Source organism: Myotis brandtii, unplaced genomic scaffold (assembly GCF_000412655.1).
Source record: "Myotis brandtii unplaced genomic scaffold, ASM41265v1 scaffold125, whole genome shotgun sequence".
Taxonomy (NCBI): domain Eukaryota; kingdom Metazoa; phylum Chordata; class Mammalia; order Chiroptera; family Vespertilionidae; genus Myotis; species Myotis brandtii.
In genome coordinates, this window is record NW_005354385.1 from 10,345,800 (window position 1) to 10,359,804 (window position 14,005).

General features: G+C 37.3%; 1 protein-coding gene across 6 annotated transcripts in view; it reads right to left on the bottom strand.

Moving 5' to 3' along the window:
* Nucleotides 1–14,005, bottom strand: part of CYTIP (cytohesin 1 interacting protein) — a 66,082-nt gene that overhangs the window by 29,128 nt on the left and 22,949 nt on the right. The gene's annotated exons all lie outside the window — the stretch shown is intronic.

Consider the following 14,005-nt stretch of genomic DNA (forward strand, 5'->3'; position numbering starts at 1 on the left):
GCTGTCATTCACCAAGGCATGCTTGCAAAGCAGTCAGAGCCAGTGTCTGAAGTTTCTGGATTACCATTAGCCCGACTCCTCTATTCATTAGGGTAGACATGGGAGTCAGTGGTTACTCAAAAAATAAGGATGCCTCTCTGTCCTTCTGATTTTATGATAGTTATTGAGTTTTTGTTCATTTTGGTTTGGCTATTTGCCTTTATTTGCATAAGAAGACTTTATTCGGTTTCCTGGAATATTACAAGGTTTTGTTTTGTGGTTTGCTTATTCTGTTTATTTTGGCTTTTTGCCTTTATTTCCACAGAAAAACCTTTATTTAGCTACCTGGACTGATGTAGGAAATGAGGTAAAGTCATGGAGATAATGTTTGAATATTTTATGTTTGAATTTGTATAAGGTAGACTTAATTTATCCCAGAGAGCCCACTGACTGGGATGACTGCTTGTCCTATTTTCACTTTATCTGAGTGATTGGCTGGTGGATGGGTGTCTCCATCTTCCCCTCTCAGTATGGATTATTGGGACTCTCAGAGTAATTCCCAGAGAGGAGTAGTCTTTCAGAAAAAGGCAAACTAAACTCTATAATCAGGATTGGCTCTGAAAAATAGCCAGCACAGGAAAGGGCAATAAGGAAATAGAGGTTGTGAAGTCCCTGTATTAGAAATCCCAAGGTAGATGCAAACCAAGTATTAGTTTAGAATTGTGACATACATATTTATTTATTTATTATTTTTTTCCATTTGACCTTCCCTCCAGCCTCCTCTACCCCTCAGCACATGCCCTAACCCCCCTCCCAGTGTCTTGCGTCCATTGGTTATGCTTATATGCATGCATACAATTCCTTCGGTTGGGGAGGTGACATACATATTTAAAACAGTATACACACACAGCTTTAAACCTAATATAAATAATAGCTAACAATAAATCATATCCATATATTGTTAACACATATACAAGGAAACAATTTTCTGAACTATTAAAGTTTAATGCAGTTTAATCATGACCTATGAGTAGATTACAATATCATCCAAGAGCTTAAGAACTGACTTCATCTGGGGCCTTAAATAGATTATCTAGATTGGCTTTTCAGGAATCCACTTAGGTAATTTCAAGCCTTCTTTTAGATGTAAAACTAAATGTCTTGATACTTTCATGTTATGCACTTATCACATAGAATCATCATTAACTGTATTTTTAAAAATTTTACTTTTTAAAAATGTTTTTCTTTGCTTTGAACAATCCCAAGTAAGCTAGGAATCGAAGGAAATATTTTTAACATAATAAAAGGTATCTGCCAGAAACACCCACCAAATATTGTCCCGAATTTTGAAATGTGTCTCCATTATAGTAGTGAGAAGGCAGTGATGACAATAACCCTCACCACCTGTCACTGTTTTGTTCTATATCATAGATAAGAGATATAGAATTTGGGAAACAAAAAAAGGGAAAGAAAAGGGAGAGAGACAAAACTGTAAGGCTTGTTGGTAATATGGTTGCATGACTAGAATATCCAAGACACTCCCCTGAATAACAGACTTAGTAAGACAGTTTTTCTAAGTGTGGAATTCAAAGGACGCATATAAAAATAAATAAATTTCTCAAACAGCAACAATGATGATAAGGAAGGAGTTATATTAATAGAGGAAAGGAATACTGTCAAAATAACCAAAAAGTCATAAAACAGGAATAAACCTAGCAAGCATTTTTAAACCCTTTTTTTATATATTGATTTGAGAGAGAGAGAGAGAGGAAGGGAGAGAGAGGGGGAGAGCAAAACACTGATTGTTGCACTTACCTATGTATTCATTAGTTGATTTTTGTATGTGCCCTAATCAGGGATCGAAACTGTAACTTGGGCTTATTGGGACGACACTCTGACCAACTTGAGCTACCCCAACAGGGCCCTAACTACCGTTTTTAAGATTTTTATGAAGAACATTCTATGGGATGTCCAGACTATGGGAAAGAAACATCCTTTCCTACATGAGAAGAGTCCTTCTTGCAAAAGATGTCTATTATCCCCAATTTTCTAAAATATTCAATGTACTGTGAATCAAAATATCTGCCGGTTTTGTTTATTTGCTTGTTGGTTAATAAAATTTGATATATATTCTTACACCTATATGAAAAAGAAAGTGCATAAGACTAGCCAAGAAGAATTTTTGAAAATAATAATGGTAGGGGATGGAGGTGAGGATGGACATTGAGAAAACTATCCTACTTGGGCATCAAAAGATATTACAAAAGTTAGAACTGTATTATCAAGTAGAATAAGTCAGTAAAAGGATATTGACAATTAGCCCCAGCTGGGTGACTTAGTTGGTTGGAGTGTTGTTCGATTCCCAGTCAAGGCACATTCCAAGGTTGAGGGTTCTATCCCTGGTTGGGGCAAATACAGGAGGCAACCAACTGATGTTTCTCTCTCACATGGATGTTTCTCTATCTCTCTTTCTCCCTTCCTCTCTCTCTAAAATCAATAAAAACATATCCTCAGATGAGAATTAAAGAAAAAGTTAGAAAAATAGTATTGATAAATAGAAATTGTCAAATGAATAAAGAATCACAAAACATATATATACTTATTCAGAAATTTACTATATCACCAAGTTATTTTAGCTCATTAGGAAGAGAATAGACCTTTTGATAAATAGGGTTAGCACCTACTTGAAAAAAATTAAGTCATAGTCATTTATTTTAATAATCAAATCAATATGGCTTAAAGAGTTAAATGCCAACATAATTTTAAATACATAAAATAATAACAGAAACTATATAATATTTTAGTAAGATTAAGTTGGAAATGGTCTTTCTAACAATACAAAAATATCCAGGGATGATTAGCAACATAAAGATTAAAAACTTCTGGTCAATAGAAGCTATATGTACATCATAGGTTAAAGCTTAACTGACAGATAGCAAGAAATTATTTGTAATACACAATTGATTAAAGACCATAATATATAAATAGTTCTTAAATATATTTTGTAGAAAAGTATTTTTAAATGAGCAAAAGCTACGAAAATGTATTTTAAAGAAGAAATAGAAATCTTAATACATTTATTAAATAATGTTTGAAGTTATTAGTAATCAGGAAAGTGAAATTTGAACCAACAGTTAGTTAGACACTCATTTTTGTCCACCAAACAAACAAAAAATAAAAATTGGTGATTTCCAGTGTTGATGAAGTTACAAGTACATGGGATGTTAGCACTTTGTAGAAATATAAATCAATAAAACTTTATTAGTAGGGTAATTGGACAGTATTGAAATTTAAAACATGCATGTCAGGAATTTTACTTTTAAGAATTTACCCTACAGAAGTACTCTGACAAGTGCAGACAACAGCACAGAATTCTTCTGTGGCATTGTTTGTAATTGTGAAAAATTGGATTTTTAAATGTATATCAATTGAGAAGTGGCTAAAGCTTATAATAATGTAATTCAATGGAATACTCTGCATCCACTAGGAAATATAAATAAACAGTTATTTTCATAAAGATCTTTAAGACAAAGTAAAGAAAAGAGAGAAGAACAATGTGCATAATATGATCTCATTTATGCATTCTTCTTAAAGGAAGATCACATATGTATTTGTACACTAACATATATAGATAAAAAAGACTACACAGATCTACATCCACCTGTTAAAAGTGTTTGCTTCTGGAGGAGTTGTGGAAGGTAGGGGAGGAGTGTGAAGGAAGACTTTCAAAATTTATTTCACGTATAGTTCAAACCTTTTATAATAAGTGTGCATTCATATATTATTTGGTCAACTTTAAAAGATCAATAAATCACAAAAACATTTTGAAAACCAATCACATTTTGTTAATAGCACTATCTTGCGCCTTTATAATAGGTCCTCATGCTTCTTTCTATGATTACTAATGATAATTGTTTGTCTATCGACTGGATGTTTGGTGTTTGTTTATAGCCAAAGATCTTGCTTAATGGGATATCAATAAATCACAAAAACATTTTGAAAACCGATCACATTTTGTTGATAACACTATCTTGCGCCTTTATAATAGGTTCTCATGCTTCTTACTAATGATAATTATTTGTCTATCTACTGGATGTTTGGTGTTTGTTTATAGCCAAAGATCTTGCTTAATGGGATTTTTAAATCCTTTTAGGTAATTCTTTCAGATCTCCCTATCATTTTCTTCCAACCAAGTAAAATTCCTCCTCAGAAAGGATTGCTGACGTGTCCACAAAATAGTATAGCAAAGAAGAGTAACACAATTACGGGCCACTAATTTTATGGAGGTAAAAGACATTGGTTTGTCGTGTTGAAATCCACTGTTTCTAAAATAGCAGTTCTCGGCTGCTGAATTCTTTCTCATTAGCCATTTATTACCCCGCCCTCCCCCACCACACACACAGTTCCATTTCAAAATTCAAGTCTTTTATCAAAATTTAAGATAAACAAGTGACAGTGCTCCTTCCACTTCCCTTAGCTAACACCCCGCGTCACCCTCAGGGATCAGCTTTTACTGAACCTGCCCAGTGGGTCTGGGCAGTGCCACCGACAAAATTAGGACGAGCTTCAGGACTTAGGAAAGTAACTTCTTAGAAAGCCAGAAACCTGTTTGAAACTGGAATTTTGTGTAATTACTTGGAACAACAAAACACCCACATGCTATCTAGGTGATTTCCCCCTGGCCTTTGAATAAAATCCAAACTCTTTACTTAGCCTATTGTTTGAGGTCCTGAATGTTCTAGTAGATCCTATGATATATCATACCACATCCTGGTCACACTGTCCTTCCTCATACCCCTAAGAAGTTTACAATCTAGATAAAGTGATATGATCTGTATACATTTAACCTTAAGAAAAGGAATAGTGCTAGTTATTTGGTTTCTATCTGTTAAGGCCTGAATTATGCCTCCCCCAAAATATGTTGAAGTCCTAAGTCTTGACACCCATGATCTTGACCTTCCTTTGCAGGTGTAATCAAGTTGAGGTCTTAGGGGGAGCCCTAATCCAATATAATATATAACTGGTGTCCTTATAAGAAGAGGAAAACACCATATTGACAGGCACACAAGAATAGCACAAGGTAATGACAGGCAGATTTTGACTGTAAGCTTTGCAGAGGCACACCAAGGGACACCAAGGGTCGGTGGTCACCACTAGAAGCTGGGGAGAAACAAGGAAGGAGTCTACCTGAAACTCAGAGGGAGCATGGCCCTGCTGACACCTTGATTTCAGACTTCTGGCCTCTAGAATGATGCAGGGGGGTGTTGTTTTAAGATACTAAATTTGTAGTAATTTGTCATCGCAGGCCTATATCCATTCTTCCTTACATTTAGAGGTCTTATGACAAAAATAAAGGTGGGAAGTGTTGTCAATCTCAAGAATAGATGATTATTCAGCACCTTTTTGGTCTGGTTATTGATTCAAAACACAGTGGAAGGTCTGAAATAAGTATTGAAATTTTATGTACAAATACAGGATGTCCCAAAACACACTTTGACTAATTACTAATTCCAATGGGTTAAATATGGAAAGAAGGAAATATCAACTGAGCTATCAGCTGTTAAAGAGTGTATGCATGTTTGGGGACACGCTGTATATGACAAAGAATTGTGCTGAATTCAGAATCAGTGATACTTTCTCTTTAGCCCAGTGAACAGTCTATTTTACTAACAAACTGGGGAGGGCTGGGGAGGGCTGGGGAGGTGGTGGAGCAAAAAGGTTGTGAAATGAAGGGTTTAACCTGAGGTAGTTTGACAGTCGGCCTCGTTCCCAAAACAGAGGCCTGGGGAAATTGCCATATGAGCTTCCAGAGGCAGCCAGCTAGGACTGCTCCCTCCTCACCAATGGAAAAGTACGGGAGCTACTCCCTCCCTGGGCAAGCACTTGACCGTGTGGTCCTGCCTATGCCAACCGGAGAAGGGTCCATTGCTTTTGTCAGGCAAAAATTCTACCTCGGAGCATTGCTCTCCAGTGTTGAGCAAGCCTAGCAATTACCATTTGTGTGGCCATTCACACGTCTGACTGCAAAGAGGAGTTAAGACAAAACAGTCAAAGGAACAGAGGATTGAGTAAAAGACAGGAGCAATGATCTAGACCCCAGGTCTTGTTTCCTTCCCCAGCTCTACACCTACCAGTCCTAGGGGTTTGTCAAAGTCAGTGCCCATTTAGGGTACATTCTCCATATACAGGGAGAAATGCCACACCATTGTAAGGATCAAAATAGATAACATATAAAACAAAATCAAAATTAAGAATGTAAAGTCTTATAAAAATTTAAGGGTTTTAAAAGATACCTGTAAGATGCTATCATTGGACACACTACCTACACTCCTTGGGTACTATATTTCTAAAGACCATTATTATCTGATTCCATTATACACACCAAAAGGGTGGTGCCATCATCTTCCAAATCCAGAGAATGCTGTCATTTCAGCTACAGAATAAATTTCAGACTCCTTCACGGAGCATGCAGCACCTCCCCTGACCTCTCTTTCCAGCCTCCTTTCACAGCTGCATATCCCTGTGTGTGCGCCTTTCCCTGGATACTGCTTGTGAAAGGAGCAAGGCAAACTGGTTCAGCTGAGCTTTTGGGCCCTTGATCAAGGAAATTAACTAATCTGTGCTTAGTTATAAAACAGGACCAATTATACCACATCTCACCAAGTAAAACATAACACTACTCAGCACCTAGTAATTGCTCAAATAAATGCTTTCTGTAATCATTATTATTAGTCATACTTTGCCCTCCAGCACCCCTGGACGGCTGTGTTTCCTGAATACACATGGTCTTTTCCGACCTCTTACCTTTGTCCACACACATTGTTCACCTGGATTTACCTGCTCCACTTCTATCTGTAGACATCGTACCCATTCTCCCAGGCCCAACTTAAATGCCACATCATTCATGAAGCCTCACCTGGTACCTCCAAGCAGATATGAGCATCACCTCCTCAGATCCTCCAAAGCACATCTTGGGGCTCTCTCTTATGATGAATCATATTGTGCCTTGTTAAAATTATGTGTACCTGTCTTTTCCTCCTTAATAAATTGTGAGCTCACCTCCTCCACTCCCACCCCAAGACAGAATTCTTTGTCGTTCATCTTCGTATCCCTCCAGCACTTTGACGAGTGACTTTCTCATAAAAGCTGCTCCGTAAGCATTTGATGAATACATTCATAATCTGCCCAAAGCTCTGGAAGTTGATTTATTCTCCTAGTGATTCTGTACTTTGGGCAATGCAGGTGTTTGATGAATAATATTTATTGTGTTTTTAATATTTAAATGTAATTTATGTTTGCTGAATTGTTTGGCTTAATTGTAAGTTGTACAAAATAATTTGTAGTTTGAAAGGAAAACTTAATACAATAATAATATACATTTTATACTTTAGTTATTTGATGATAAGGTGCCATCACAGCAACATGCACCATTAATTTACTAACTACTACTTTTTTAAGAAAAAATTCCACATTAAACGTACCCATAGGTCGGAAGGAGCATCCCAGTTTCGGAAATAGAAAGTGGGAAGATGTGCTTCAGAAGTGAAGAAATGCAGTCAGGGCTCTCATCTCCCAGGATAGCCCCCTCCGTGTCCCCAGGTGGACACACATTAAGCCAGGCTTGCCCAGCTAGTCCTGTCAGGCAGAACACAGCCTCCCTTCTTATTGTCTCAGACTTCTCTTTTTCTATTTGATTGGACCTCATGTTTTGTTCCTTCTGTCTCTAGAACATCCCACATCTGGCTCCTCCTTTCCATGACCTCCTGCATCTTCCAAGTCCCAGGGATGGCCCTCAACACAACACAATTGCAGGCAACTGGTTTCTCTATATACAGACAACCCAACTCTTCTACCTAATCATGCCATATGCCCTGCCTAGTGAATTACACTTAAACTTCTTAGTTTTGCATTCAAAATCACCCATAATGTAATTCATACCTAACTCTCCAGTCTTAGCTTTTAATCTAAGTAAATTGATTTAGAGGCTTCTAGATATAATAGCCTTCCTCCTGAGAATATGCCTAACATTGTCAAACCTTTGCACCTTTGTTTCTTCCTAAAACCCCCACCCCAATTTCTATGCATTGAAATTCCCTCCATTGTTAAGACCTGAGCTCAAAGGCCACCTGCTCTGTGAGGCATTCCCTGACGACAGCAGCTGGAATGTCTCATTGCCACTACTGAACTCCTATACAGTTTAGTATCTACCCCACTCATTAATTCCTTAACACATTGCCATATATCCTAGTTATTTTTTGGTATGGCATTCTCCTATTAGGCTGAGAACCCCATTTTATATATATTTGTGACCCTCATGGGATTAAATAAAATCTTGGTTTAGTAAAAAATATATGTCAAGTAAATTAATATGACTTTGGGAGCAGATATTTCTGTCAATTGGATGTCACATGGAAGTTACTGAGTAACACAGAGGGGGTGAAAGCAGATAAAAATGACTGACATTAAGAATTTTATTTCAAACTCTTTCACATGCTCATTCAGTGGAACACTTCGGACACGGGGCATCTGTAGGGATGCACTAGAAGGTAAAACAGCCATTATCCCTGACCAACTTGTTTGGTTCAGACCAAGTAGAACAGGTGCAAAGTGGAAATGATCAAATGTTAAATATTCTTGGGGATAGGGAGGAGGAACACCAGAGTGCATGCAATCACCTAAACACCATGGTTTTAGGTTAGCAGTGTCAGAGAAAGGCAGCACCACCATTCTACAGGAAAGAGGGAAGGGGAAACATGCCATTCTACAGGAAGAGACAGGAAAACGTGTCACTCACTGGCTTCTAGCCACTAGCTAAGAAACTGAATGGAGGAAAAGCCAGATTGTATCGATCTGTCGCTCCTATCTATGATGTGATATCCCACTCCATCATCAGGGAGGTCTCCACTCACTGCCTGGGAAGCAGATTGTTAATATTCCCAAGTCTTTCTCAGGCTGCTATATTTCATCTTTCTGAATAATAGCTAGCATAAGGGCAAAGTGTGTTTGTCACATATTTTATCTCACTCACACACCTGGCAAAAAATTCTGTGCATATCACACACCAATTACATAACCAACTAGGGAACGTCTCCTTCCCTCTTCACTCCAGAAAATAGGGTTTGCAACATGATGGGTGGGGTTTTTTGTTTGTTTGTTTTGTTTTGTTTTTGGCCAGGCTATTGACTCCCAACTCTCCCTGGCTGAGAGAGTCCATTTCCTAGCTGGATTTTAGAGCAGGTCTTTAAAAAGAAATGTTTTTAAAATAGTCTTTCTGAAATGTAGAGATAACATGAGCAATAGTGTTCACTACAGTTAACTTTGATTTGTATTTCAATTACTACAAACTGATGACTTATTATCCTCGTGCCTCTGAATTCCCTTAACTAGCAAATAGTTTGCAAATGCATACCATTATGCACTTGTCACTCTCCACTGTATTCCTTACTTGCTGTTTGCTATCCTTTGCTTAATGGTTTAGCTTTTGGGATATGGTTCATTTTCTCAAGCAACTGAAAAAGCTAATTCAGGGAACTCCCCAGTGTATGGGATGCTGGGAGTGGTTAGACACACTAGGAGGTAAAATAGCTTTTGTCATTTTCAGGTGAACTACCTTGGCTTTGTGTAAATTTCCCTTTTCCTCCTCTCTTGAAATGTGATTTCCCTGCAGGCAGAAATCATGTCCTGGAACCTTGGACTGCATGGGACTTGGAAGATCATCGAGTCCTTGCTCAACAAACCCAAGGTCCTCTTTGTCATTCTCCAAGTGAGTCATAGTTAATGTTTTACTTGATTCCATGGGCTCCTGAATGATTCGGTGCAGACAGGAATGCAATTCTGTGTTATTTTGCTTTTAAGTACTGCCAACCTGTTAATTTTATTTAGTTTTATCATTTTTCTTTTTCTTCCTCTTTCTCCACTTATTTGCAACATCTCTAACAAGGTTTACAAAGAAACACACAAAATTGGCATGCAAACCAGGTGTTTTTGTGGTTTTATTTTTTTAAGTAGGGCAGGCTGAGAGGAAACCAGTGGACTCCCTAGAAGAAATTGTACTTGGCACTGATTTTCCCATTTACACACTTGTTTTTCTTTTATGCAGCTGGTATTTGAACACTTGCTAAGAATAAGCAAGATACAATGGGCTTTGCAAAAAAAAAAAGGAAAAGAAGATAAGAATGAAACCCAAATGTCAACAGTGTAGATTAAATAAAATTTCCCCCAATTCTGAATGGTTTATCCTTAGCTTAAAAAGTATTTTCTTTTTTTCTTACCAAGGTGAACTTGATCCATACTCTGCACATTTTTTTTTCTCATTCTGCATTGCTGGTAGATGAAAAGCTATTATAAAGTTTGAGCTGAAGGACCTTAATAATCACCCAATATAATGCCTTCATTTTGCTGATAGGGACAATTTGACACAAAGGACTGAAGCAACTTGCCTGGGGACACATGGTCATTGGGAGCAACTGTAAAATGTGTCACAGGCTTTCTATTTCCCAGGCCAATGATCTTCCCATCAAACCATGCTACCTTTTAGAAACCACTTTGCCTGTTTTTCATCTTGTGTCATAAATTCAGCCTTCAAAACTTTCCATCAGTTTTATGGTCTTTCATGAAATCTCTAAAATTTAGACATGACCTATGCCAGATAATAGACAACTTTTCGACAAAATTTAAGATAATCAGTTCATTTGTCCATAATGATATTGAAAGTTCCAGCTCTCTAACCTTACTATTTTTCTGTTCATCCTTAGTAAACAGAATTTTTTAAATTTTTATTTGTATTGATTTAAGAGAGAGAAGAAAGGAGAGAGAGAGAGAGAGAGAGAGAGAGAGAGAGAGAGAGGTCAATTTGTTGTTCCACTCATTGATGCATTCATTGGTTACTTTTTGTATGTGTCCTGACTGGGGATCGAACATGCAATGTTGGCATATCAGGATGGCATGCTAACAAACGGAGCTACCAGTCCAGCGACTAAAAATAATTCTTTGCTGCTATTTTCTTACTTAAGACCAAATTCTCATACATATTTCTGCTTTTGCTCTTTTCCTACTCCTTTTCATTGCTACAGATCACATTGCTAAGATTTCTGAAGCCTGACACAGAATTGTTTCGTACTCAATCCTTCTGCCTACTGCTGTCATCCATCCATCAATTCAAACATGAATATGTAGGAACGTATTTCAGTCTTGGTAGGACAAATTTTTTAAAGACTCTGACTGATTTACAACATTTTACTAAATTGCTAGAAATATACTCCGACAAGAAAAAATCCTCAATGCTAAAACATAATTATAGGAAAGCAAAAAAAAAAAAAAAAGGTTTCATTCTATAGGTATCTGAAAAAAGTCCGAGATAAAAGAACACTAGATGAAATACTGATTTTCTTTTTGTCTGTTCTAAATATAAGACACTTTTTTGTGTTTGATTATTTGAGGTAAGGTAGAAGAGGAGATAGAATACAGAGGCAATCACTGTAACTAGAATTTCAATGGGAAATCAAATTAATATATTAAAGCAATAAAAATCCATTGTGCTAAATGTGCACACTGGATGAGCATGCCCTTTTCTCATGAGAAGGAAAAATATTATGGATATGGAAAGGACCTCACACTCCAATACGTATTCTCTCTCCTGAGCCCTTGCTGTCTCAGGTGGGAAACTAGGGAATTGCAAAGTTAATTTAGCATAAAAATAGCACAGTTTAAAAGCCACACATGGACATTGCCACAGATTTTTTTGTTCAATATCGGTCTACATTACAATAGGAATTTGGAGAAGTGATTACATAAACGTCCTTAAAAATTGTCTTTTTTTCCTCTTGAAGAATCAAATGGAAAGAAAGAAGAAGAAAGAAGAGCATAAGAGGAAAGAGGAGAAAAATAAGCGGGAAAAGGAGAAGGAAAGCAGCAGGAGGAGAAGGTGGGAGACTCTTTCTGAGATATGTGAAGACTCTCTCAGAGGGAGAAAGATGAATTTGACTCTAAATTTATAAATTAAATTTATTGAACCAAATTTTATTAACTGTACAATTCATGTATTTCTGTTAAATATCCCTTCAAGTCATCTTTATATCCACAACAAAGTTTATCTAGAATCACAAAAATTTAAAAATATGAGTAGAGTTAAAAACATACTCTGGACAATCCCCTTCTTCTGCTTCATCTTACACACAAGGACATGTAGATAATTATTCTAAATGAATTAGAAGAAAAAAATTGACTCCAAAACAAAATTACTCTGAGGAACTGGGCAGGGGAATGGTCATTTAGATCAGTTTACCAATAATTCATAACTGAATATTTAGAAAAGATATACTGTCTGCCTCAAGTGTTCAATGTTGTTTGCGAGTCTGCGGTGTTTACCTATGCCGCCATCTTGGTCTCCACCAATCTCTATTATATCGGTCCCTGAATTTCTTAACTAGAAGTAGAGCTGAACTGGTTGGTGAAAAGCAAACTTCCCCCACTGAGCTTATTTTATGTAGAAAAAGCTTACATATGAGAACACACTTCAGAGTAAAGAAAAGCCCAACTTTAGCCTTTCATAGACTGTGGGTACCTGGAAGGAGGTTCAGAGAAGAAATCAGGAGGAAGCTAAGACTTGAATGACAGGGTGTGGCAGAGCATGAGGACCGATCTGATGTGTGTTTTATCTAAAAGAGGACGTGACTGACATCGTCAGAGGTCCAGACAAGAACAAGCTGGTTATTGTTCTTCAAGTGACTGCTTGAGGTGGTGCTATCCAGAAAGGAAAGACCATTCAACGCTAGCATGTCTCATCAAGGGAATTTGTGGAGTGTCTTTTCCTGAAGTTTGACCAAGTTAGGCAAGGCATAGAGGCAAAGAGGGTTGGATGAATTCCAGTGACTGCACATAAGCACTGAGTGTATAACAATTTAGAATCATCAAGCGCCCCTCTAGCTCAAACAAGTCAAGCAAAGGACCAAGCATGTGTGGACAAAATAAACATATCAGATTCTCTTTAAAAATAAAGGTGCTACAAAGAAAATTGCCTTACTCTGCCTCCCGACATTTGCAGAAGAGAACACATTGTTTGTATCTACAGGGACTGGAAGATACTATAAAAAATTATCAGTTTGTCGTGTCACAGTGCCTGCCAGAGTAACCTAATTGTCTTTGCTCACTTTTCATCTGGGTGGATGTGGTGAGAATGGCTGATGTTGCTTAACAGTAGAGTTGGTGTTAAATATAGAAAATTCACAAAGAGATTCTTATCTGCAGAGGAGTGGAAAACTTTGTTACACATGATGAAAGGGTCAGAGAGAGAGGAAGGTGGGAAACGGTTCCCTTCCTGCACATATTTCATCTGTGAACAAAGCTCCCACTGGCTTCAAAGGAAGATCTGTGCCCAAAAGAAGTAGTTAAATGTGTAGTGAGGACTGAAAAGCAGGTCCATTATGAATAACACCAGAAAAGGGGTATATATGACCTGAAGGTAGTGATGGAAAAATGACAGTATTCAAAACTGAAAACAGGATAACTAGATATTGTTACAAGGTGCAAAGAGAATCAGTTGTGAACACTACAATTTTTAATACAGAAGAACAATAATTTAGGGCAACAAATTACAAGAAGAAAAAAATTTTTTTTAATAGAGCAGTTTCATGTCTTTAACACCCAAATTTCTGTAACCCTAATTCTCAGACTGGCCTACACCTTAGTTGGATCTTGTTAGTACAGATGAAGATGGAAAGACACATTGGTGGTCTCACTTCTCATAAAATACCACATAATAGAGCTTACCTCTAAAAAAGATGAGGAAAATAAAGGCATAGGTATATAAATCAAAATATTTAAAGATTTCTCATGGCAGTACATTGGGTAAACAACAACCATTGGTGTTACTATTTGTGTGTGTGAGGGCGGTTAGAATTGAGAAGCTCTAATACACAGATCAAGCACTGCACATCAAATTTTTTAAAATCTATCTTTATTGTTGAAAGTATCACAAGTGTCCCCTTTTCTCTCCTACTGTCCCCCTTCACACGCCCCCCCCCCCCCC